A 25,855-nucleotide genomic window follows, 5' to 3' on the forward strand; every position below is an offset into this window, starting at 1 on the left:
TGTGCTCTCTAACTTGGCACTTTACTGCCATTAACACAGCCTACCTCTCCGTTCTGAAAATACAACACCAGAAAGCTTTCGGGCCTTTTACACATATGTGTGACGGGGAGTGTGTGTGTGAGTCAGCAAGAGTTTCTTTTTCAATCTCTGAACAGGTAATAACCTCAATATGATGAATGTAAGCCTCATGTAGTCAGCACAAAGCTGGAGACTGAGTTTAACTTTAAAAACAGTAGGAAGAGGAGTTTTAACTGACTTTCGATGGATGGGGGCAGTCAACAAACTATAAATACAACACTGATGTGATATTCACACAATTGTTTGAGATGAATTTGTAAGTAAGTAATGTCCTATATAAACATTATCATTCATTGTTAGGGTCTTGTGTCTAGCCACTTGATACGCTTCTCTTTTACCTCTGTTTTTGATCACCTTCACCTACAATTACAAAATATCTGACCATTAAGAAAAAGTTGCAGTAATGGCCGTAAACCCACCCTCAACACGTGACCTATCCTATCATCCACTGCCTAAACTAAGCCATTAGCTGGCTATTACTTTTGTAACTGCCACAAGAAGGGCCACTTGATTCCAAATCATATATTATTTACCACATTAAAGCAGCTTTCAGACCAAAAAAGCAAAGCAAAAGCTCACCAGTTAGTCACTTTGCGGTTTAATGTTAGGCAGGTAGTGTACGGCTTGTCAGAGATTATAAGAGCTTCTGTTAATAGCTGCTTGCTGCTGATGGAAACAATGCTGATGAGAGCAGCAAGAGTAAAAACAAAAACAGATGCATAGTCGAGCATGTTGGCACAACAATTTCATGTGAAGGAAATTAATTAAGTAGTATCTTATCTTTTTCTATGGTGATCATTGTTTATCAGGTAACAGTGAAGTGAGTGAATGAGTGAAAACTCAAATCAAACAAAGTGAAGAGGTGTTGCAAGGTTAAAAAGGTGATGGTGGAAAAGTAAATGTGTGTGTTTCAGGATTAACATACTATAGCTTTAAGCTAAAACTAATTATCCTTTAATCAACAGTTCTATCTATCAAGTGTTACACTCCACATGACATATTTAATCCATTGTTGATATTAAAATATTGCTTATCACAGCTTTAAGGACTGGATCAGCAAAAAAAAAAAAAAAGAAAGTCCTGTGTAGGAGTTTCACGGAGTCTTTTACATTTTGAAAGTGACCTTGCAACATAGGCAGTGAGTATTCTTGCAGGACAGCTAATGAAGGAAGCGGACAGCTGGGCTGGGGCAAGCTAAGCTGGACTAGAGGAAAGACGGAGAGAGCAGAGGAGACAGCAGATCTGTAATGGAGACATTGGAAAGAAGAGAGGAAGACAGCTGCTGTGTTGGCCACACATTGTTATCAGCCCACATACTGTACCTTACTTACTTCTCCTACTGTGAGGCCTTGAACTGATAGAAATGATAAAGAGCTTTTGTCAGGATTCAGGGCTGTGTGCCTGCTCATGGCAGAAAAAACAAAACAAAGAAAAATCTTGATGACTGTAGAAGGACTTAACGCCACAAATGATGGTTTGTGGAAGAAGAAAACACACCTTTCCTTATTTTTGTGATTTATTTTTGTCACCCGGCTGCTGTAAAGAGCAACATGGGCTCAGCCGCAAATTCTTGACCCCATGACCCCTCATCTTCTCCTCTACTCCCTCCCCCCAGTGTGACACACTAACTGCCATCCATCTCTAAAACTAGTCCCTAACCAGACACTTCAAAGCAGCAGGGCAAGACCTCCATTTCCATAAATGTGTGCGCATGTTTGTGTGTCTGTGTGACAAAGTGACCACAGAGGCTCACTCTAAACTCAGCCCACACCAAGTCAGACCACTGATTAATGCCCCCAGTTCCCTGAAAGACAGGACAGAAGAACAACAACACTGAATGGGAGGGAGAGAAAGAGAGAAAAGACGAGAGGGGGACGCTCGAGTCAGCAAATACTGAAGGTCAGGATAGTCAGAGAATGGTTTTGTCTGCAGAGGGTGTTTGATTTTATTGTGTAGTTCTATACCTCAGAGCGTCACCCAGCGTACTCCTCCTGGAGGTCTGGGGGAGAGAGGGAAATGGCAGAGAGCTCTCATCCCAGGACCTCACTCCTCCCTGGCAGCCTTCTCCTGCACTTTGACCTGGGTGAAAACACAGAATGTAAATGTTAATCTGCTAATTGAAAACTACACTAACGTCTATGGAGTTGACCTGACATCAACAGACAATAACTGACTACGTACAGAGAAAAGTATCTATTCTATACTTTGACGGGCTAAACTTTCAAACAACCATAGAGAAGAAAGTCTGGTGAACAGAAAATGAAAAAGAAGGTCTTTGAAGTGAACACTGGTGTCACTTAACAAGCTGTGGGTCGGACAGCTGAACAATGACGTAAGTCTGATTATTAGAAGAATCTAATGATGACTCTAATTCTTACATTAAAGCAAAAATACTGGTTGTTCTCTTAATTAACTTGTTAAACTTATATGATCATGAAATTGTGCATTTGTATGTGCCTACTGCTTTGAAATGAGATCAGGTGAACCAACAACGTCACTGCAACTCATGAAAAGGAGGAAAGAGAAAAATGAAGGAGAAGAAATGTATAAAAGTCTCTTATGATTGTTACGTAACATCCTGAATTAACTTAATTGTTTTTCTGGATTTATGGGCACCACAACAAAACAAATCTCTCAACTTATTTGACTTCTAGCAGAATGAAATCAGCAGTGAATTCCTCTGTGTCGTTGTTGGTCATATTCACATTACTACTGTCCAATCTACTATCCAATAAAAACATAAGCTCTCTCATTTGTGCACTGAAAGATTTTTATTATCTTTTCCCAAAAAAAGCTCATTCAACTTTTTTCCATTTATGTTTTTCTCTTTTCTGTCGAACGCCTTCTTTGTCTTTGCGTCCTCCGGATCGCCTCTACACAAGAACCCAATGAGGCAGTCAGTCAGCTTGTTATAGTCTGATAAGTGATACGATACAACTATTGATTCTGGACCCTGCGTCCCGGTGCAGGAATCAGTGCTGCCACATGGCCCAGCTGCCAGGCTGAGCCTCAGGAGCCATGAACAGATGCTGAGTGGGCTCTTCCACAGCTATTGTCACAAACCGCCACACTGCAGCAATATGGACCATCGCAAAGAAAGATTTTCCTTCTTACAAAAAGTACTGTCAAAACAAATCTTGTCAGCTGGAGCTTCATGTTGTGTTACGACTGCACAGAAAATAAGCTATTCAGGCCAAACTTTGATCAACTATGGATGAAAACATAATATGGCTCCAACATAAAAGGGCGAGGAGAAAATCAGTCTAAACTGTAATGAGTCCAAACTTTAAACATTAAAGTGGAGGGAAATGGATGTTTATTGTATTTCTGCCCTGTCTGTCAAAAACAGGACATCGTCATCAATAGAGATGCTATAGAAATGTTGATTTCATTTGCAGAACAGAATTAGAATAGAATCAATCATCTTAAATGTTTTATTCTGAAAAATTATTACATAAAGCACAATTACTGATTAACATTTATATTTCTTTATAGCTCAGATGTAACTGGTGATTTTTAGAAGCTCATAGCATCATATTTATGTGTTGATCTGTGACTCACAGCATTTTGAATGGAGATCAGTTTGACTGTGTCCATCAGGATCTGGGATTTCTGCCATTAGATGATTGTTGTATTTCAGCCATTTGAGGCTTGATTTGATGGCCACGTGTTACTGAGAACAAACCAGTGACATCTGATCAACTGAGGGCTATGAGGGAGCGGGGGGGATGTAAATCAGTATCAATGTGTCCTAATGGGGAGCTCACAGCAGTACAGATGGTCAACATCTTCCCCCGAGGGACTCAGTGCTCAAGTTGAGAGTGAAACTGATTTGATAAAATGGTACAGATTGAGTTTATTCAGATGCCTTTCTTCACAGATGTAACAGATATGGAAAGTGACTGACACAGTATTTCCATACATGTTCACTTTTAGAAACTTAACTTATAAATACTATACTGTAACACGCATGAATACCAGCTTTGCATCTTTTAATGTCCATAAAATGTCCTATAAGCCCAAAAGACATGACCTGTGATGCTTTAATGATCTCTTGCTTGGGTCTCATGAACGCATGCACACACACATCAAACCTCCCTTCCATGCCCCATCTCTAATCAGGAGATGACATCTCACTCAGTGTGATGAGCGGATGTGAACCCAAGGGTGCAGATTAGACAGAGATTATTAATCCTTTAGATCACTGGTAGATAGATTACATCACTATAGCAGCATATGTCCCCACTGCAGGGACAAGACTTTATGAGAGTACAGTGACACTATCATTCAGGGCTGCACTCCCACAGGATGCTGCAGTATTAACTTTAACTGAGGTTATGGAACCCATGTGCCCAGTTGCCTTGGGTTCACTATGTTAATCATGGTGCTTTTAATGAGTTACTAGAGGTCTCTTTTGTGTCTCTGCTTCTCAGAGAGCAATGATGTAGTGACGAGGGAGGGGGAAAGGGGGCTAAAGTAGCTGCAGTCACACAAAAGGCGGGGCTAAATCTGTGCCAAGGTGACTCCTGCAGAATAAAGACAGAGAGAAGTGTTCAGCTCAGCCATGAAAGAATGACGAACACATGACCTCACATAAGAAGGGGTGGCTACGAGACAACAATTTATGACCCCAGTGCGCCGTCTATGCTCAAACATTATAAAACATATGAGGAATAGTTAAAATATTAAACATCTAGGGCTGCAGCTAATGTCATTTTCACTTTTGATAAATCTTTCAAATATTTTGCCTAATGAATTAATAGTTACCAAGATGAGGCCAAGATGACTTGGGCAGCAAATCATTTTTCTTCTGCCAATTTGAGCAGCTGGGCAGATGTTTGAGATTTTTCCATAAAAATTGAAAGATGACTCAGATGGTTGACTAGTTATAAAATTGTCACCAATATATTTTGTGTTGTCTGAATAATTGTTGCTTTAGCTCTGTGAATATTCACACAGCAAATTATGCTATGTTTCTGGTTAATGAAGTGAATTTCACACAACATAAATCGTGCAAAAATGCAGTAAATGCAAGATTGCCATCTCGAACAAAAACAACACTTCAATTACTTGTCAGAAATGATCAGAAGTCCCTCATTTTCCAAGCAAAGATGCCAAAACTGGTCTGGTTGCAGCTGAAGAAATCCCAGAAGTTATGATTTACATTTTCCACTTTCTGGCAATTTATGAACCGAGCCATTAAACAATAAACAATAAAATAATCACCAGATGAGATAAAGACAATAAAAATTCTTGCTGACTACATGATATATCAAATCTTATAGCTAATTTCTGACTCATTTAAATGCATAATTTTAGTTTTAGTGTATTGTCACATTCCATATCCCTAATCTATAATGTAATGCAAGATCAATCTCAAGTCTCTTTCCTTCCATTTTTGCTGTCTTTAACCAAACACACTGAGCCCGGCACTTTTGACGGCTGCCGCTGTCGTATTTCTAAGAAAGTGGAAAGCTGCTTTGTTGCCATAATATGCCCTGTGTGATGCTTGGCCCACTTTCCAGCCTGCTTTCATTGTGTAAGCACACATACATAAAACATGATTTGCTGCTTCAATTTCTGACTTCTATTCAGCTGGGATTTGGTGGCAGACAACATCAGAGCCAGCCAAAAGCAGAGGAGAGCAGTGGAGAAATGCAACTCTCCCTCTGATCCTCTGAGCGAGGGAGAGAGAGATGGAGAGGGTTGGCTGTGTTACAGAGAACAAGGTTTAATCACTGACCTCTAGACTTACAACTGAAGACAAATGGCCATGATTAATGAGGGCCATTCATCTTATAGTTAAGAAAAAACAATGTAAATTGCATTTGCCCATGCCGGCCCGATAGATCTATCTACTGTATGTATCAAACCACAGTCCTGGTAGTTTGCACTTCACTTCTGAACAAGAAGCTCCAGTGTAGATCCAGTATTGCTCACTAGAGGGCAGCCTGTAGTCTGGCAGCTGTAATAATGGCTGTTCTCAATTAAAGATGATTTCATTCCTCAGGGAAAAACAGAAAAAAAAAAGTGTTTATATCACTGTGAAAAAAAGAACCCCTCAACTGTAAGAGAATAATTGAGATCCTTCATCTGAGTAAAAGCACCTGCACGACAGCAGAAACTCATACTTCAGTAAAAGTGTAAAGGTATATCCCCTATTACATAATTATAATGATATTCATAAATTGACAGCTGTCAGTCAAATGCAGTCAGATAAGATAAGGTAAAGTACAAGAAATCTAATGGAAGAATTAAAATATCAACATTAAATATATAATAGTAATACTAAAAAACTCACAATTGCATTTATTGAAGTGCAGCAAATGTACTTGGCTACTTCCCAGAACTGCCACTGAACAGTGTACCACATTTAATCCTCCCTGAATCAATATATTCTGTACAACCCTATCTCTCCTCTCTGAACCCCGACTAACATTTCAGATCTTAAGTCGTCGTGCTCAGTGGCAGGATTACATGAAGTGACACAAGAGTACAGGAATGGCAGCAGCAGCAACAGCAGTGAGTCAAATCTACCTCTGTAACCAATCATAAGAGCGTATGTGACACGCACCACAGCCTTTATTACGAAAATCTCACAAAAAAGAAAAAAAAAAAGGATGATCTTGCATGTTCACAGATGGCTGATGACTAATGAGGATCTTCTGCAGGGAAACCGTGAGTCGTGGGCAGGAGGAGCCGAAGGTGATCGCACAGAGGAAATAAAAGAGAGCAGAGGAAATTTACAGATGGGAAACAAAAGTATTCATTTGCCTTTTCAGCACTTCAACCACAGCTGGAGCCAAAAAGCTTTGTCTTGGTTTTTGGCTGTCTCCAGCTACGTGAGCCTGCCACTGTTATTGTAGCGATTTGCCCGTCTGGAGGATCTTAATCTTCTCCTTTTATCCACACACATTGTTTCCTCTCATATTATTCTCTGTCTCCATGACATTAGCTTTTCTTCTATTTTTCCAAATGCATTACTCTCTTTCTCAGCTTAAAGGAGCGGGAACATTGTGTGCGTGGTGAAGTTGCCACAGGGCGGGGGGGGGGGGGGGGGGGGGGTCATATGAGGGAGCTGCACACATTTCACAGAAACACACTCAAGCACCTGTCAGCATCTGGCTGCACTTGCTGCACTGTGCATTGAAGAGAAAGCTGAAATGAGACGCTGCTGCTGTCACGCTGTGTACATGTTCCACCGTTCACAACTACCACATGATGGTTGTCGTTGTCACAAGAACACGGTAATCACACTAATTTTTGTACACGGAGGTGATTCTCAAGTTGAATATAACTATATATGTTAACATTTGCCTTATGGCTTCAGGTCATTTTCAAAGTTCTTCCTCTACAGCACATGAGAGCAGTAACGTGTGTGTTCTCTCTCTCTCTCTCGGCACGCATGCAGATGCCTGCACGTGCATGGTGTGGATGCTCGCGTTTGTGCATATTCATGAATGTATCTGCATATGTTATATGCCGTCTGCCATGGCCACAGTTAGTGTGATACTGGAGGCGGGTAAGCCGAGGGCAGAAACAGCAGAAACAAACGAGGTCTTGTGAAACTCAGAGACTGTTCCATGAATCATCCAGGAATATATACAGCATCTGGCGAGCCCTCACAGTGTTGAGATCAGTTATTCATTTCCCATGCAATGTTTTCCACAGTATTAGTATTTGGTTTTAGCCATGTTCCTCCCAAAATACAAATAAATATAACTGGCTAATGTTTAAAATCCATGTTACTGACATAATGTACACTAATAGGAGCTGTCATGTGCATGAGAGAAAAGTCTGGAATCAAACAAGCCTGGAAAAGAAACAAAGAAGACCTCAAACCAGCACTGCTACAGCAGAATATCTAATAAAATTCAAAATCATCATTTGTAGAAAACTGTTTTATTTTACCTTCCAACAAGAGCTTTTCCTTCTGCCTATGAGTCAGATCATATGAATGTGCATGTATTTGCCTGCAGCAGGTAAAATAAACAAGTGCATTTATGTCATCTGGAAGCCCACAGTGAGCTGTGGTAGAGGAAACACATGCATTCACCTGCACGTATAGCTGTATGCACAGTGTGTGAGAGGAGATGATACCTGAAGGACATGAGAGATGCTGCAGGGTTCATTTTTTTCCCCCCCAAAGATTAAAACCTGGGAGAAAAAGTTGTCCAAACAACGCTGACGTGCGGCTCAAACTGAACCCAGCTCTAGGACCCACACACACTGTCCACACACGTCCTAAAGTGTAGACTGCTCTTTACCTTATAGTTCTGTAGCAAAGGTCAGCATCCCCATGTTTTCGTGACAGCCTGTATTTACACCCTCTGGGTGTATGCAAGTGTTTGTGTGTGTGTGTGTGTGTGTATAGAGCTAATGGAGATTGACATGAGGACTGACATGGATGCTGAGCCGTGCTGCGCTGGGCCAGGCGGTCTAACCCAACAGCAGGGATAAACTATAAATAGACTCATCCACTCTCAACACTCCCCCATCCCCATTTTTTCCTCCTGTTTCCTCTTTTTCTTTTGCTTTGTGTGCAGACCTGTTATTACCGTTTGCTTTCTTTCTTCTTCTGGTCTCTATGATCTTTGTTGCTTCCTTTACCACCTCTTTGCCTTATGGTCCCCTAATTTCCTTCTTTCTCTGCAAATGTTTGTCTTAAGGAGAAGATGAGTTACACAGAGGGAGAGTATGGGGGCATGGAGAAAATGGGGAGATGGGCTAGGTAATAGGGGAAGATGGGGGTGGGCAGTTATGTAAGTGAGGCTAATCCCCTCTCTACCCCAAATAGCAAATGAGACAGGATGACACTGGCCTCATTTCATCCGTTCATCTGGAGCCGCTGCCACTGCTACCCCTCCAAACCACTCTGTCTCTACCTTAATCTATCTGTTTGGTCTTTGACAGCACACTAAAACTACATTTTCAACTATGTACACTAGCAAATCCCGGTGAAAATGAGCAGAAGGTTGAGATGCAGCAGATGAGCTGTTATATAATTCATGGTTTAATTGTGAAGACGTTCTCATAAAATCTGCAACCCTTCCTCCCACTTTACTTTACCCTCATATCAACGATAACATCTGATGTTTGAAAGCCCTCTTACATAACACAAGCCAAACAGGACAGTAAGAAAGGAAGGGAAACCAATATGACCGTGTTGCCGTTCAACAAACTGCTTTCACAACAACTATAAATATTCTAGTATCAGAAACAAGGCATTTTTTAAACATGGACATGGCTAATCTCCAACCTTAACTCTAACAGTCTGACGTCTCCTCATCCAAATCCCTTCTCACAAGACAGACACCCAGTCACCAGAACACTCTAATATTTAAAGGTTTTGCCTTTTATCTGCATAAAGGGTCAACAAGGTCAGTGTGATATTACAGCAGGTTTGCCTATTACTGTATACACGGCACGCACCCATCGATTGACTCATTTGTCAAGGAAACATGATATTACACAGCATGTCAGTGGTTTCAAAATTCATGATGACGTTTGCATTTAGCTAAAAGCAGGTCTGTTTTCTTCAAGTAAAATACGTTAGTGGTAATATTAGGGGGTAGACTACCATCAGAGTATCACAGTTTTAGGTAAAAGGTTTGTATATTTTCATTCGTTAGAGTTACCACTACTATTTTAGTGAGACCCTACTGTTCGAACTATACAACGTAGCGCATTGTGCAGTCTCTGGTTATATCTTGGCTTGACTACTTCTAGACAAAAAGGACATGTTACACCACTTTTCGGATTTCTGCACTGACTTCTTGTAGCTGCCCGCACCAGGTTCAAAGCCCGGACCGCTGCCTACAAAGTGGTCAACTCAACAGCACCAGCTTACCTGAACTCACTCATCCTGTTCTACACTCTCGCTCACTGTGCTCTGCAAGCGAACAGTGTCTTGTGGTCCCCTCACATCACCTCAAACGATCCCAGGCAAATTGTGGTTTCACGATGGTGGAACAACCTACCCACCTCTGCCCACTCAGCTGCCTCACTCTCAATTTTCAAAAAACTTGCTGAAAACAGAGCTCTTCCAAACCTTTCTCTGCACTTAAAAAACTAAATCTTGCACTTATACCCTATGAAACCGAAACAGCTCTTTCTAGAGCACTTTACTTTAAAGTTTGTCTCTTTGGCTGAGATATTTGCTTTCTTTGTAAGTCGTCTGTAAGTCGCTTTGGATAAAAGCATCTGTCAAATAACTAAATGTAAATGTAAAAGTTTAAAGACCAGCTAAGCCGTAGCATGAAAACCACAGTGGAACGTTGCAATTATATATTTGTACGTCACACTGTGTAAATGTATATTTGAAACATGAAGGCATGAAGGAAGTCGAACCACTAGAGGTCATCAAAAACAGGATTTTCAGGGGGATATCACTCCTTCATAAATACAAACTTTTTTAACCTTAACTATGGTTATGTAGAAACTGGTATTTGCAGTATAAATTTACCACTATCTGCACTGTAATATGAAAACTGTAATTTGTTGTTACTTGTCAGACTAGTTTATCACTTTATTTATTATTAAAAGACAATATCAATACAGGTTCACATGATTTCCAGTGTTGTTCTAGAAGGCAGAAGGTCAAATCTTCCATACAAGCAAGCTACACTTCAGTGTAGCACAGTGGATTATAACTTCACACTCTCCTTAACTCTGTTGTGTTTTGATATTAAACAGAGCAGGCCCGACGCTGTAGGAAGGAGATCTCTGGTGCCAACAACGCCCTTTAACCCCCCTCCACCTCTCCAATCCCCCTGCTCAGACAGGACGCTCCACTAAACTTTGACCTACTTCTGTCTGCTGTCAGCCTGGCTTGAGGGGGGGGGGGAGAAAAATGCCAAGATCCAAGCACAGCGCATTTCACGCAGATCCAGCCTGTTAATGATAATATGAATATCAAAGGCTTATTGGGACAATGCATCTTTTGACTGTCAAATCGTAGGGAAGCTGAGGGAAGTTGAGGGAGTCTTCAGGATGCATGAATATAAAAGAATCACACTGGACCCTTTATTTAATACTGTACATTTAAAATTCTGAGTACACACACACACACACACACACACACACACACACACACACACACACACTGTACATCTCATGCTACGGATTTCATTTTTGTGCTGAACAGCCACAAGACAAAGCCCCCTTCCCTTCTGCTTTTTAACCATGTTGTGTCTCTTGTTTCCAAGAAATCTCACTCAGCAGATGGACAGGATCCTCCATAACCAATTCTCTGAAGGGATAATGCAGAGCAGACAAAGACATGGCAACTCAAAGGCAGACAACAACTCCAGGATACAGCCCTGTCAGCCTGAAAACCAAGTCCTGCTGAAACAGAGCTCAAACCAGTGACAGCATCACTTTGTAAACTGCAACTATGTTTAAAGTCTGCCAAATGTTTCATAAGCACAGGACAGCTTCCAGGCCAGCTGAATCCTGGCAATCCACATGTGACTGGACCACTGCGGGATGTGAGCTGGCTGTGAGAAGGTGGTGGGAGTTACGTTACAGAGGCCGCGACTGGGACAACAACCCAGAGGTTTCTCACAGAAAGATATGAGATATAGAGGCATGGATGATGAGAGGAAGACATCTGCCACCAATTAAGGAGGAGGAAAAGATCCCATAGTTGAAACTTCCCAGCCCCCCCCCCATCTATCCTTCTTCTCTGCTTCCATGAGACAAGCGGAGCACAGTTAACCCAAGCTAGTCAGCTGACACAAGAAGGGGGCGGTGCGTGGTACGCATTCTGCTGAGGGGTCATCTGGCAGACGCATCCTCTGTGCTGGCTTCACTCTACTTGAACAAAACACACACTCACCCTGGGGAAGAAGCGGGCCAAGAGGGTGGAGGAAATCTAATGTACAAATCGGACACATGTCCAAACAACAGGGTGTCAACAGAGCTTTGTTTATGTCATTAGCTCAGTATCCCACTGTAAGCTCACTGATTTAGTTCTGCTGAGGTTATTGTTTTAGACAGGATGGAGAAAAATGTGTAGATAAAATCATATCTGGGAGCCTCCTGTACAATTTCAGACGAACTCACAATGAAGTCACACCGGCAGCAGAGCTTTCGTGCCGGATCAATAATTCATGTTTTGCCTCCCTTGCTGGCACAAATCAGGTTTCCAATAGACACAAATCAACAAACAGCTTAATCAATGGTTTTTACACTTGAGGTGGAAAAAGGACTTTGTTAGTTGCTCAAAGCTCTTCTCCACCAGAGGATTCATTTTTTGATTTCAAGCTACAGGAGGAAACAAGTCTCTCGACTGCGAAATTCAGTAAAGCCAATAAAAAAAAACTATTCATTATAAAATTGCATCTAATAAAAACATCTAATTGCTACAGCTGCAGGTCTTCTCCGGCCAGTTGTCTCCCGACCTCCTAAAAGCATTCGTCTGCTACCAGGCAATGAGCTTCAATTCTGGACCTAATACTTGTGTCATCCATCAATCTTATTGTGTGTGCGCGCGTGTGTGTGTGTGTGTGTGTGTGTGGTCTGCTGTTTCAGCACTGCCCATTTCAGTCCTCATACATCAACCTCCTGACAGCAGTGAAGTGACGCTTTGTGACATATGAGGCCACTTTACCTTCTCCTCGAGAAGAGACAGAAAGAGGGAAAGGCTGAGTTGTGTTTAGATGGAAGGAAACTGTGATCACGTTACTCATACTACTCACACAGGACAGCAGCTGTATTACAACGACGTGTGTATGCATTTATATATATAATGAACATAATAACTTTGATTTTAGTTGCACGGTAACACTGTGAGAGCCTCAAACTTCAGGTCAAGTGAGTAACTGAAGTTTCTCCACAGTGTCTTTGGGGCATAGTGAACAAATACATGAGTGTTGAGCAAACACACTTTGATTGGCCTACTAATGGATGTTAGGAGAAGTTGGCAGACTTCAGCACTCCAAGTTCTAATGTGATCTGTGCCAGAGCTCTGCCCACTAATGTCCATTATACAAAGACTTACTCCACTCTGCATTGATTCTGTCTCTTTTTACAGACTGTAAGAGCTTTCAGAGCCCATCTCCGCCTGCCATCTAAGCTATCAGATTGCGACAGCAATTTAATTGACCTGTAATCTACTTATACAAAAAAAAAAAAACACACATTTTAAGTCTCGTTTCACAGTGCAAAAATGTTCTGCACAATCAGGGTAACAGAAAGGCATGAGGTATTCCATAGATGTACCTTTTGACTATTTTTAAGTTTGTAAAAATCAAAGGGTATAATGACAGGCGAAGACTGAGGGCATCTTGATGTTGACAAACCAGCTGTAGAAGTGGTCCACACAGCCACACCTTGGGACTGATGAATAGGCAGAGCAGACGTCTCCTGTACGGGATACAAGTGGTCTGTGGAAACAGTTATGTCTTCTTTGGATCTGAAGTTTGAAAAGAGAACCCAGATAATAGGATCGCAGTTATCTTGGATTGGACTTAAGACTCTGGCATTTATCAGGCAGAGAGGGTCTAATGAAAGATGTTGGTTATGGGTATTATGCAAAATTAAAAATGGAGCGTATTAGCACTTGACCTATTACTTGACTTGAGAAACTTTAAAGTCAGTGTATCTCAGTCTCTGCTTGCTGCTTCTATTTTTACCCCTGTTAAGAAACAGTCTCTTGCAAGTGTTGCAAGTATGATGCTAAATCACTGGAGTGCCCCCTTTAAAAACCCCTGAAGACAAAACCCAACCTCCTGCAGCTTGATGGATAAGCTGCCTGCACATATTCATGACTTGACAAATGCTGGTTAACTGAAGTGTCGCACTCAGGAGAGTTTCATAATGAGCAAAGCTAATTCTGATTTCATTTACGACACAAGCTTCTATTGTTTTGTTTTTTTTTCAGTCGAATTGCATCAATTTGTTTGCACTGAACAGATATTTATCATTTTTTATTTCGTCTATTTCATGGCTGCAATTATTCTCTGGTGCAAAATTTAGGCACCTGTATGTTCACAGAAAACAATCACCCCATTATTTTCTGATCCAGTGTCACTTGTTGGGATTTTTACACTGCAACTGAAACAATCATTTTACGGGTGATTGGTCACGGTGCCCATTAAAAACTCGGGAATACTCAGAAAATTTAATTAATCTAAACTAAATTAACTTGGGGAAAAAAAACTGTCTGTCTGTCTGTCGGCAAATGTCTCAGCATAAAATCTGGGTAGATATGAATGCATTCAGCGTTAACAGATATTCAAGCTTTACGTTTTATGGTGCAGCATGTTTTTTACTGTGACCATACTGTTAAAGGGGTTATTCCCCTTTAACAGTATGGTCACAGTAAAATATAAGCAATAAATGAAAACTGCTTAAACATTTAAGCAGAGCCGATAGTGATGTTGTGGCTACACTCTCAGGCCAGAATGGGCTTTTAAAAGCAGGAAAAGAAAGGTCACTGCAAACCGAGGCAGCTGCTAATTACAGTCTGACATGTGAAGGGGCAGTCTTTGTGTTTATCTGTGTGTGTGTGTGTGTGTGTGTGTGTGTTGGGACTGACTGACTGACAGCTTGTCTCTCCCCTGCTGCGCTCTTGCTCTTGTCCTGTTTTAATGGGCTGACAGAGAGAAACTCTGATGGAAATCTCAATGGCACACACGCTGTTTAGACCTGCTGGATTTCAGAAGCAACATTACTCTCACATAGTGTACCTAAGCAAAACCCTATGAGCTGCAGCATAGCATCAAACAGACGTGCCCGACTGACTGAGAGGGAGATGTAAGTCAAAACTAAGAAAACATATCTGTTGAGCGTCTTTGAGTGCATGATTCCCTCAAAGGAATTCAAGGCTCCCGCGGTGCTTCCACATACACACACAAGACTTTTCACATGAAAACTCAATATTACGAAACCTCCTTGCTTCTCTTAACCGGACCCAAAGTGGCGTTTAATAAAAGCAGCATGACGTGGCGTTTGTGTTGTGTAAGACGTTTGGCATTTATGAAAGGCAATGAATTAAATATGCCACATGCTGCTTGTACGCTTTAATCACATCCAGTATTTAACGTCACTATCGTCACTCATCATTTCAGTCACAGATGGCGAGACAGACATTTTGCTAATTGACAGGATCACATTTCTCTTCGGCTTCACTTCTTATGTAAGAGTGCTCAGGTGGGCCCCCGTGTTTACATGCGTGTTCCTCTTCCGCTGACGTTACCTGATGAGCAAAACGAAGCTGCTGCACTCTGAACAGAACGTGGGTCTTTTCATTTTTCACTATCTTCAGGGGGCGCATCAGCTGCGAATGTGCCTCTAGCTGCATTTGTTCACGTAGTGAATGGAGATGATCTGAGGCCTGTATTATTCAACAGCATACGACCAAATGTTTTCGCAATCACGTTAAAAGCGAGAACGGGAGCTGAAAAAGTAAATAAATGATACATGTAGGGATTCTTATTTTAAAATGATGCCATACCATCATTTTGAGCTGCTCCAATCCTGATTGCCTGACAGCTTGGTTATCACCTCCCACCACCACCACCACCACCAAATCCCCCTCTATTCACCCCAGAGTTTAGGTTAGGCAGAGTGGTGCCTTTAGCACTATGGTAAAACCACAGGGCAGTAACACTACTGGCCTGTGTGTCACGGAGGGGGGGGGAAGCAGGTGTGTGCAGTACAGTTAAGATTTTGCAGCGTGCATGCAATCCTCTGGGTTTTTACACTCAGTCAAAGTCTTACAGCAGTGACAGCATGACATCCAACCCATCAGTCAACCGCAGGGAGGGTGTTGACCACAGATGAGAAAGAGATGGAGAGGATCTCAGGCAGGCTGCTGCGCCTTCAGCATTTCTATTTGGTCCTGTGGGAATTATTTATGGTCCAATCAGACTCTGGGCGTTTCCAATTCAACTCAAAACTAATCCATATGTTAAAGTAGGCCTTGAGAGCATAAAACAAGTGGTGCTATGCCCAGTGTGTGTGTGTGTGTGTGTGTGTGTGTGTGTGTGTGTGTGTGTGTGTGTGTGTGCCTGTGACCTTTCCTTTTCATCACATTCCCCATCATCCACTCCTATCTGCTTCTTTGTCTTTATCACACGAGCAAACAAAAGGAGCTGCAGATATCAAGAAAAGTGGAATGCGAGAGGGCAAGTGCTTGGGCTACGTGTGGCAGCCGAAAACCCCATTCACTGAAACAGCTGGATGGAGATAACAGATCCATGCTTATTCTCTAGTTTTCCTCCCTTTCTCTCTCTCTCACTCTCTCTGGTTGTGTACACACCACAAACCAAGTGACTGAAGAGAAACAGCTGAATTCACTGCAGGAAAAACTGGAGAAACTGGCAAAGTAGTGAGAAAACTACATCAACTACAGATTATACTGGAGTATTTTATCAGACAAGTCAAACTATCACTAACCAGCTCAATACAATATAAGTCATGGACTTAATGAAGCAGTAAAAACTCCTATAAACTGTGATTTATTAGACAGTGTGTTTATGGACATCCTGCACAAAATAAGCCAACACCATGAAATAAGCTGCTCTCATTCTTGACTGGATGTTGAAACGGTGGTAAGAAGTATTCATAACAAAGCCAATAACTTAGTGACAAACACAGCACACAGGACGGTGTCAGTGCTGCACGCTGCGTTATTTACTCACCTCAAACTAGATGTTGTTTCCAAGCAGCCCCGCACCGCAATCTTTCCTCCAGCAGCAGCTCGCCTCCGGACGCGTCGAGTGTGTGCGCGCTCGCCCCGTCTGCGCTCATGCAACTTTTGGAGAAGAGGAACAAGCCCAAACCAAAACATCCACTCTTCTTTCCTCGCTGTAGTTACAGTCGACTCCTTCTCCCTCCTAAACAAACCCGTCAAGTCCACAGCAGCTCCGCACATCCGCTGCTGATCCGCCGCTGCTGCTCACACTGAGTGTGTTTGGTGCTGTCACCGGCTGAGCCCGGTCTGTTTCTCTTCTGCGGGGCGGGGCGGGATCGCTCCTTGCTCGACTACTGATCCACAACAGTAAGTTTTAGGACCGTGGAAAGAAGGGCAGGGGCTCTGTGGAGGGGACGAGCAGTGATGCAGTTTATTCGCTATTTATTTTATATATATATATATTTTGGTTCTTATTTATAGAGGGAGGGGGAGAGAGAGTTATTCTTCTCAAACCTCCCTTACTTGTGTCTTTTTAGTGGTTTGATAACATACTGTACATCTTTTCAGTGTAAACATCTGTTAAAATGTGATTTTAACCGGCTCCCCATGTGTCAAGTGGTTCCTTTGGGCCTCATCCATCGGTGGGAACATCTATCTGGGAAATGTTAAGACTGTCAAGAGTTTTTCAGTTCATTTCACATCTTAAATAAAGTATTTTCCAGTAAACGTATTATTATTTCTGTGTACAGATGGTACATTGCTTCTCTGGCAGATAGTCTGGTTTATTATTTTATGCTTTTATTGTGTTAAGACTCTTTAAGAATCAGACATGCTCAGTGCATTGATTCTGTAGCACTCTGAGACTAAGTGGGTAATCGGATCTCTTTATATCATCAGAGCAAAAGGGGAATACATTATGCTGCCACAAAAAGGAATAGTTTGAAATATGTCATTAAGTAGCTTAGTTTATATTATTTTTAACTATAGAACATCCAAACCATGTGAGCCAGATGGCTTCAGGTGAATTCCTTAGCTTTATCCTGCTCTTCCTGCCCACTTCCTCCAGTTTGCACACACACACACACACACACCCTGGAAACACAATACGGGGGCTTCTCTTCCCACCACAATTGAACACCACCTGCCTGATTCATCCATGAAATAGGAGCTACATGAACATCTGAACTAATTTGTTGGAGGAATGTGATTGATTTCAGCAGCGAATGCAGTATGTAGCATGAAAATGTAAAGGAAAGCAAAGACTTTCCAGTCTAGCTTCACTTTGTTAAGGATATTTTGTTTTTTCTACAACAATCCATGTTGAAATATGTCAGAATAGTTCAAATCACTCCACATGTGTATTAAGACACTAAAGTGCCCCAGTGGCCTTCAAAACAGGACAATGAAGATGAATTATGATGACAATTGTTGTGTTTTGCATCCTCTCTCTCCACTCATTCTGTCACCTCCGTGTCACTGACTTACTGGCAGAGGAAGAATAAAATGTTCCAAAAATTACTTAAGAAACATAAAACGTGTTTGAAGAAATTAATTTGAGGTCAGGATGATGTGGTTCCCATTAATATTTGTTCTCTTTTGAAAATATTTTATGACTCAGTCTGACATTAAAGAGCTCATAAATGTGGATACCTTTGAAGTGGAGCATTGCAGTTTTATCACGTTGGTCATTAGTCATCTACACTAGCAAGTGTGTAGGTTTTAAACAAGGCGCAGCTTTAGACGTATTTTATTACACCGCAGCATCACCTTGTGTGTTTGATCTTCGGCCCGCCTTGCTGCCTGAGGAGAAAGATATTCAGGAGCCCTGTCGCTGCTGAACTCCACCTAACCTTTCCTCCTCTGTGTACAACATACCAATTTATTTCCTGCACCAATGCCAAGTACATAACTGCCGACTCTCCTCCTTCTTCTGTTCTGAACCCTGATTCTCCCGCTGCTCATTTACCTCTTAACAATCAACCATCCCTGCTCCTTTTCTTCTACCTTACACCATCCCATACCCTTCCTTTGGTACTTTTCCCCCACTTTATATGAGCTCCATGTCATCCTCCAACCCCTCCTCTGCCATCACGGTGCTTCTTTTTTCTGAATCCCTTACTCCTTTAAAACATCTCCATGGTTCATTTCAGCTTCAGGCTTCAGCAGTCTGCAACGCTAATATGATTTCCAGCTGAAATGAAACGTGCAAATGTGCTGGAGCCTCTGCTCATCCCCAGTGGGTTCCCACTGGAGTCTACTTCATTAGCTTGGGATGGGAACATTGTTTTAATCCTGAACTGCAAAAGATTAAAATGTAAAATTAAAATGTTACTTGCGGGTAGAGTATCCATTTTTTCCAGCACCACCTTTTAGATCCAGATTGGAATTTCCTAACTTGGTTAAGTTTAGTCAAAGATGATGGTTTGGGTTAAAATAATGACGTCAAGATGCAACATTGACTCTTGGTTTGAAAAGAGAAACAAACAGCTTCAAATACCTAAAAAATAATACAAGCAAATAATCAGCACTGGCTGTACAACATGAGCACTTTATTTCCTGTCAATCAGCATTAGAATTGGCATAATAAGCATATTAGCGTGCTGGCATTAACATTCAGTTCAAATCCTCACTGTGATTAAAAGTACATGCCAGGGTTTTATACCAACATCATGAAATAACAGACTTTTCAATGGACCTCTAGCCCTATAGTGCAATGTACAGTGTGCCATATTATATACAGGCTGACTCTGAGGAACAACTCAACCAACACATCTAACACACTATTTGGTGCAACAGTGCATCATAAACCAAGATGGAGCACGTTACCAGGGAATTCCTCACACTCATGCCTCAGCAGAAATAACACACTGCAAGCCTTTGTTTCCAAGCCACTTTGGTCTGTTGGTGTGTTGCTGTGTGAAGACCTAGATCATATGACTCACACATTTTCTGTCCCCTGGGGGCCTTCAAACACTGTCTCACACCTGACCAAAAGAGACCTGACCTGAGCCGTAACATGATTCACAGATACGAAAGCGCACCCAGGAGTGTTTCTAAAATTATTCGCACACTCAACAACACTCTGCCAGCACGTTTTTGCACTTTTGTTTCCTTCCCTTTCAACATAACGCACCCTTTACTTGCCCGATCTTTGTATTTAATTGTTCATGCCTCATTTGCCAAATTGATGAATTTTAGCTGTTCAATAAACAATGAAGCTTCAAGTGCATTGAGGGTGAAACAAACAACAACAAGGGATTTGAAATAGTGTCATTATCTTAGTTTTGGCCCTTTGAAAAATGCATTGAGCAGTTAAGCATCTCCAATTAGAGCCGTCCAATCTAAGAGCTGCACGGCCAGCACGCTGTGGAGGTTTATTTACATATTTCCATAATGGTCAAATCAGGAGAGTGCAGCGTAGCATGAAACACTTTATTCCCTCAGATTCCTGGTCTCAGGAAGCTTCAATACTGAATTCTTTGTCTACAAGGAGAATCAGTGTGGCTGTGAAGCAGAGAATTGGGGCAGAAAACAGCTTCATCTCTGTTTTGATACTCCTGTCTGTTCAGAGAAGCTCATCTCTCGGCTGCCAAGGTTCGTCTTGTGAAGCAGTGCGACAGCTCAGTTTCTGTCTAACGCTGTAAAGTACTTACTGCTGCAGTCATGGCCGTGGCAGCACAAATTCACTCAAACTGCTCATTTAAAATTATTTTTTTAATTCTGCTATTTTACACGTGCTCATTAGTAACATGTCTGTGCAACAAAAATAACCCTGTAGATAATGTATTCAGTAGCCAGCCACCACTTTGATCTTTTTTTTATTCCTCGTTCTCACTTCAGTACATTTTAATCACTGTCCCAAATGTTCATCCATCCCTTTCCACCCTGGTACCGTAGCTAAACCCCTGCAAACAGGAAAGGCATCATTAAAACTCATGAAAGATATAAAAGTAGTCATAACACGATAACATGAATCTGACTTTTCCTCATGCTTTTCAGAAAGGGTAATTTGACCTCTTGAAACGCTGACGTTTATCTGCTTTGGTGTTTTACGGTACATTTTTCTTGTTGGATAAATGTAAATAATCTGACCTAATGTTGGCATGTCATGTGAAGCTTCAGTGCAGTGAAGTCTGGTATCAGAAAGGTTCGGCTTACATGTCGGAGTTGTCAGTTATATTTAATAAACGATGATTTTGTTCTAGATTTACATATCGCATAGATGTTTTGATTACATTTTATTAACTTTTACTAATTCTTTGTATCACTATAATCAGGCCCTGCTCTCTTCATCTGACAAGTGTACAACCCACGTTGCAAGTACTGTAATTGTTAAAGTTGACGTGTTAAATGCAAAATGTCATCCTTGTCATCCTCATTGTTACCTCCCTGTGATTTGAATTCATTGTAAGCACTAATCACAGCAGAGCAGATTTCCAGGCGACAAGGCTGCAGCTAACAACCACCAGAAGCTAACGCTGCTCAGAACCTCATCCAATTTATGGCTCAGCCTTTCTCTCTGAGCCAGAAATGAGATGCCAAGAGCAATCCTCCCTGGATTATTTAAAACAGCCACTTCAAAGAAGAGCAATTATAATCCTGCATTATTGATATGGGGGAAAAACAGTGAGCAAATGTCATACCAACTATAAATGAACTGCCACAGACATATTTGGACTTGCAAACTGTGAGCAAAGGATAAGTGCTTTTAGGTTTGAGGTTTAATTTCTTTATTTGACATAAGACGGTAGGTTGAATAGACAACAGTGAGACTTCACACACACATGCCTACACACTTATATATATTCTCTAATGACACAGTATATTTAGCATCACATAGAGTTTGGGGGTCTATTTCTGCACTGCCCTACATGTTCTTTGTAATTTATTATTTATTCTTGCTGATCATTGGAGCCGCTATTGTGCAAAACAGCGATTGAGAAGATTCTGTCATTTGAACAGTGTTTTGGTGTTTATGGATGGAGGTGTAGGTGCAGTGTCTCACATAACCACTTCCTAATCTCAGGGATTTTATGCAAGCCTTATTCTCCTCCTCCATTTTTGCATGTGCTGTGTCTTCATACATGCACAGTGCAGCACAGAGCACACTATGAACTATACAGCGTTGTGCATTGTCGAATGAGCTGCAGTGTTTGTTCTAAGATCCCATACACAGCAGGCAAACTGAAAATAAATGGCCTGACCTCTCCCTATAGAGTATTTATAAATGTCACCGGTGTCACAATTACTCAAATGTGAGTGTTCACACACACACACACACACACACACACACACACACACACACACACACACATATGTGTGAGCATATTAATTGTATGATCACAACAGATGTAGTTTAGTTGACTTTTTATTTTATGTGAAATGACGCGACTCTGTGATCTTATAACTCATAGTAATGACCCAGATTAGCGCATGCATGCGCATGTTTCTGTGTGTCTGTGTTAGCAGTTATTACTAAGTAGCAGTGAATTACGCTGCACGTGTCCCAGCGAACTCAGTGCAGATGGTTATTTTAGTCAGGCAAAGGCTGCAGGCAGCATGTCATGCTGTTTAAGTCTGTCTGCTGGAAAAGGGTCTATCCCCACAGGTTAATGACGAGATTACTGCACGTTTGAGAGATGATGAATTAGAACACCGGAAAAAAAAACTAAAATTATGTAATATTCAGCCAAGCAGTTGTGATTTACATTCTGCAACCCTTGTAACAACTTTCCTCTCTTCATTGCCACCAGCGCTGCATGAATAATGACATTTTCTGCCTCAGTGACCTTGGTGATTCAGAGTTTACTGACCTTTAAAATGTCTGAATCAGGATCAGATCCATTTGTCCTCAGACCTTTGACAATTTCTTTTTTAAATGCAAATATAGTTCAATGCATTTGTGCAGCATATTGGTTATTACTAACTATATTTACTGTTTTACATTTTTACATGATTAAACAGGATATATGCTAGTATGTTCACCTTACTGGACATGGTGAAGGTTGAATAGTGGCATGTTGATGGTCGGTGACTTATTGCTTTTCACTATAATGACAAGATCAAGCTACCAGCATGTTTCTAATATCAAAGCTGGTCAAGGACGTGGCAACAGGAACTCCTAAATCAACTCCACACTGAAGATCACAACACAAAGGATGGCACAGAACTGAATATTTTTTCAGTGTCTCCATACTCACACCACATCCAGGAAAATATCATCTCCAACAAAACTTTGTCTTGCGAATCTTTCTTAAATTAAGCGCTCATGCAGACAGATGTGCGGTTGTGTGGCAAACAGAATGATGGGTCTTAGTTTAAAGCAGCAGCTGTGGAAATGTTTGGGTTGGCTGAGGTGATGCAAATAGCGTGACTGTCTCCAGACACTCTCAGATGTGTGTAAACACACACACACACACAGTCATTCATCTATAGTCTGTGCCCAGCTAATGCCACAGTCTGAACTGGAGCGATGAATGCTGTTGTTGCAGGGTCCTTGAAGACCAGTATCAGTCGTGCACTGCCTCTTTGTTTGTATCTGTGCATGTAATATGACTATGTGTATTGTATGAATAGGGAATTGAGGCTGTCTTTTAAATTGATGACTTAGGCTCAACCCCCTGTCCTGAGTAAGAAATGCAGTCTACATCCTATACTGCATATGACTCTGACCCTTGACCTGGTGCAGATATTTCTCCCCAGATCATTAGAGTATTTTATTTGACAAGAAATTCTGGCCATTATTACAACCTGGGCTTACTGGATTGTGGTTTAACCAAAAGTACAGGGTTAACAAATCCAGCTGAAGTGATTAATGAGTTTGTGCCTGCACCATCAAAAAGAGCACCGTTTGCAAACTGATTCAACCACAATTTCAGTTTAATTGAAAAGTTTGATTGAAAGTTTCTATCCCCGTCTGATGTTAGTCTCTTTAAAATTTTTACACTTTGTAAGCATGCTAAACGTAAATGCCAGCGCTCCTAATTCTACAGCTCTGTGAGGCTGCTCTGAGCTGACAGCTATGCAGTGCAGACTTTGTTTTACAAATGCGTTAGCATAACATTTGCTAATTAGCACCATTAGTACATTAATGCACCAAAGCTGATGGAAGTGCAATTAGTGCTAAATGTATTAAATTACAAACCACAATTTTGTATAAATTAACCTTTAACCTGATGATGATGTTAATACATTTGTAAAGCTATTTCAGTCAAAAACACAAATATCAATATATATAAGTAATAGAATAAAAAAATCGAATAAGCCGTATGTTGAACTTTATTATTTACGGAATAATACTTTTACTGAAATTGTCATCTGTAGATCTTCATCAGGTTCAAAGCAGGACTGCTGAACTGTTTTAAGCAAAAAAAAAAAAAGCAGCATCACTGAGGTACAGAGTGAAATACTTACACATGAGAGGGAGAAAGGTAGAAAAAAGAGAGGAGAGAAGGAAAGAGTACACTGCACTAATGTGGGGAGACAGGGACAGTCTGGGGAGCATCTGTTTTTAGAGTCTCCAAACCCTGCTCTTCATCCGTCCCCTTTCTCCTGACCCCTTCTGCTTTTCTAAACCACTGCTTCTCTCTCCGAGTCTCCCTTTTATTTTGTGTTTGTCTCCACAGTGTGCTCTAAACAGCTTGTGTTTTACCATCAGAAAGCAAAGACCAGAAGCTTTTCCCGGAGGAGTTGGATAACAGCAAGCGGAGACAGCAAGGCTGCAGTTATTTTTCTGCAGCCAGGGTCAGGGCTGCTCTATTTAATAGCAGAAGGCTATAAAAATATTGAAGTGTTATTACAGCGGAGGCATGAGAAATTATTCAAAGCATGTGTGTGCGGACCATTATTACATAAGAGATTAGCATTTGCAAAATAAGGGCTGGGGCGGGTCTGAATGCAGAAACAAGGATTGGAAAGAAACGAGGGGAGGCTTCAGACTTCAGCCCTTTTTTTTATATTTATTGCTGCCATTCAAAGCAAAGAAATGTGGAGTAGATTTGAGGTCAAACAACCTCAATTACACAGCCATTAAATAATTTAGGAATTATTTAATGGCTGTTGGAATTCACCACTTGAACTCTGCTATCACTGGATCCTGCATGTTTCCTCCTGTTTCTGCAGTGGAAATGAATCAAATTTCAACCCCACTGCTTTCCTGAGTTTATCCAGGACTTAATGGCTCCAAGTGGCCTCTCCGGACAGCTACATTTCATCTTCCCAGTACTTCACAGGCAGAGAGCTGCGACTGTGAAAAGAACATACTCATGTAGTTAGTCAGGCCCTTGGGTCGACCCCGGGCTCATAACAAATACCAAATTGTAACAGCATTGAAACTTACATCATCTATGATCAGAAAGGAAAGAGAGAGGAGAGGAGAAAAGTCTCTTCAGTGCTGTGAAGTCCAGAGCTGCACTAATGTCAACCCTGGAGACAGTCTGACCTTTACTTTCACAGCAGAAAACACAGTAAAAACACAACCGTCATAAATGGAAGTCATATCTCATAAATGACTGTTAAAAGGAACGTGCTGGCATTTTTTGTAACTGATTTCTTCTTCTGTTCTTCCTGTAATTTTAGTCAGACGTCCCCTCAGATCCTGGTGATTAAAGCCCACAGCTTTTTGCTTCCACGGATGCTTGGTCCCATTAACCAGTTCACTAACTGCATCACTGGTTATTTGACCAGGTATTGATGATGATAATTATTGGGCCTGAGGACGGGGGGGTGGTGTAAGTGCTGCAATGCAGACCTCACAGGAACACTGAGCCTGAAGTGACACACTCTCTCATTCTTGGTCGCACACAGATTATAATTGCTCCCTGCAGACTGAACACCTGCTACTGTTGTTTCTATTAATCAATCACCAAAGCAGTATTACCCACAGAGATGTCTTCATTAGTTCACGCTGCAGTTTTGTGTACTGTTGCCTCTGTGTGTCTTAAAGAGAGTGTGTTTGTGTGTTTGTGTGTTTGTGTGTTTATGTATGTGTAACTGGGTCTGATCCCAGTTACCTTTCAGATCGTCCATTGGGAAATAAGCACAAAGAGATGAGCTTTAATCCGGGATTTCAGATGGATTAAACATCTCTGTCTTACAGGACAGACACACAAAATTTCTCTTCTCATCTTAACCTTT

At 41.4% G+C, this 25,855-nt stretch overlaps 1 protein-coding gene across 1 annotated transcript in view; it reads right to left on the minus strand.

Moving 5' to 3' along the window:
- The window catches only part of LOC113159477 (leucine zipper putative tumor suppressor 2 homolog), a 35,945-nt gene extending 18,953 nt beyond the window's left edge, over window positions 1-16,992 (minus strand). The window contains exons 1-2 of the mRNA XM_026356199.1: window positions 16,728-16,992; window positions 2,043-2,157 (exon numbers count right to left, since the gene is read on the minus strand). The gene's annotated coding sequence lies outside the window, so the exon portion shown is untranslated. The remainder of the gene's footprint in view (window positions 1-2,042; window positions 2,158-16,727) is intronic.
- Window positions 16,993-25,855: the final 8,863 nt, after the last annotated feature.

The sequence above is a fragment of the Anabas testudineus genome, chromosome 15, assembly GCF_900324465.2.
Source record: "Anabas testudineus chromosome 15, fAnaTes1.2, whole genome shotgun sequence".
NCBI classification, from domain to species: Eukaryota; Metazoa; Chordata; class Actinopteri; order Anabantiformes; family Anabantidae; genus Anabas; species Anabas testudineus.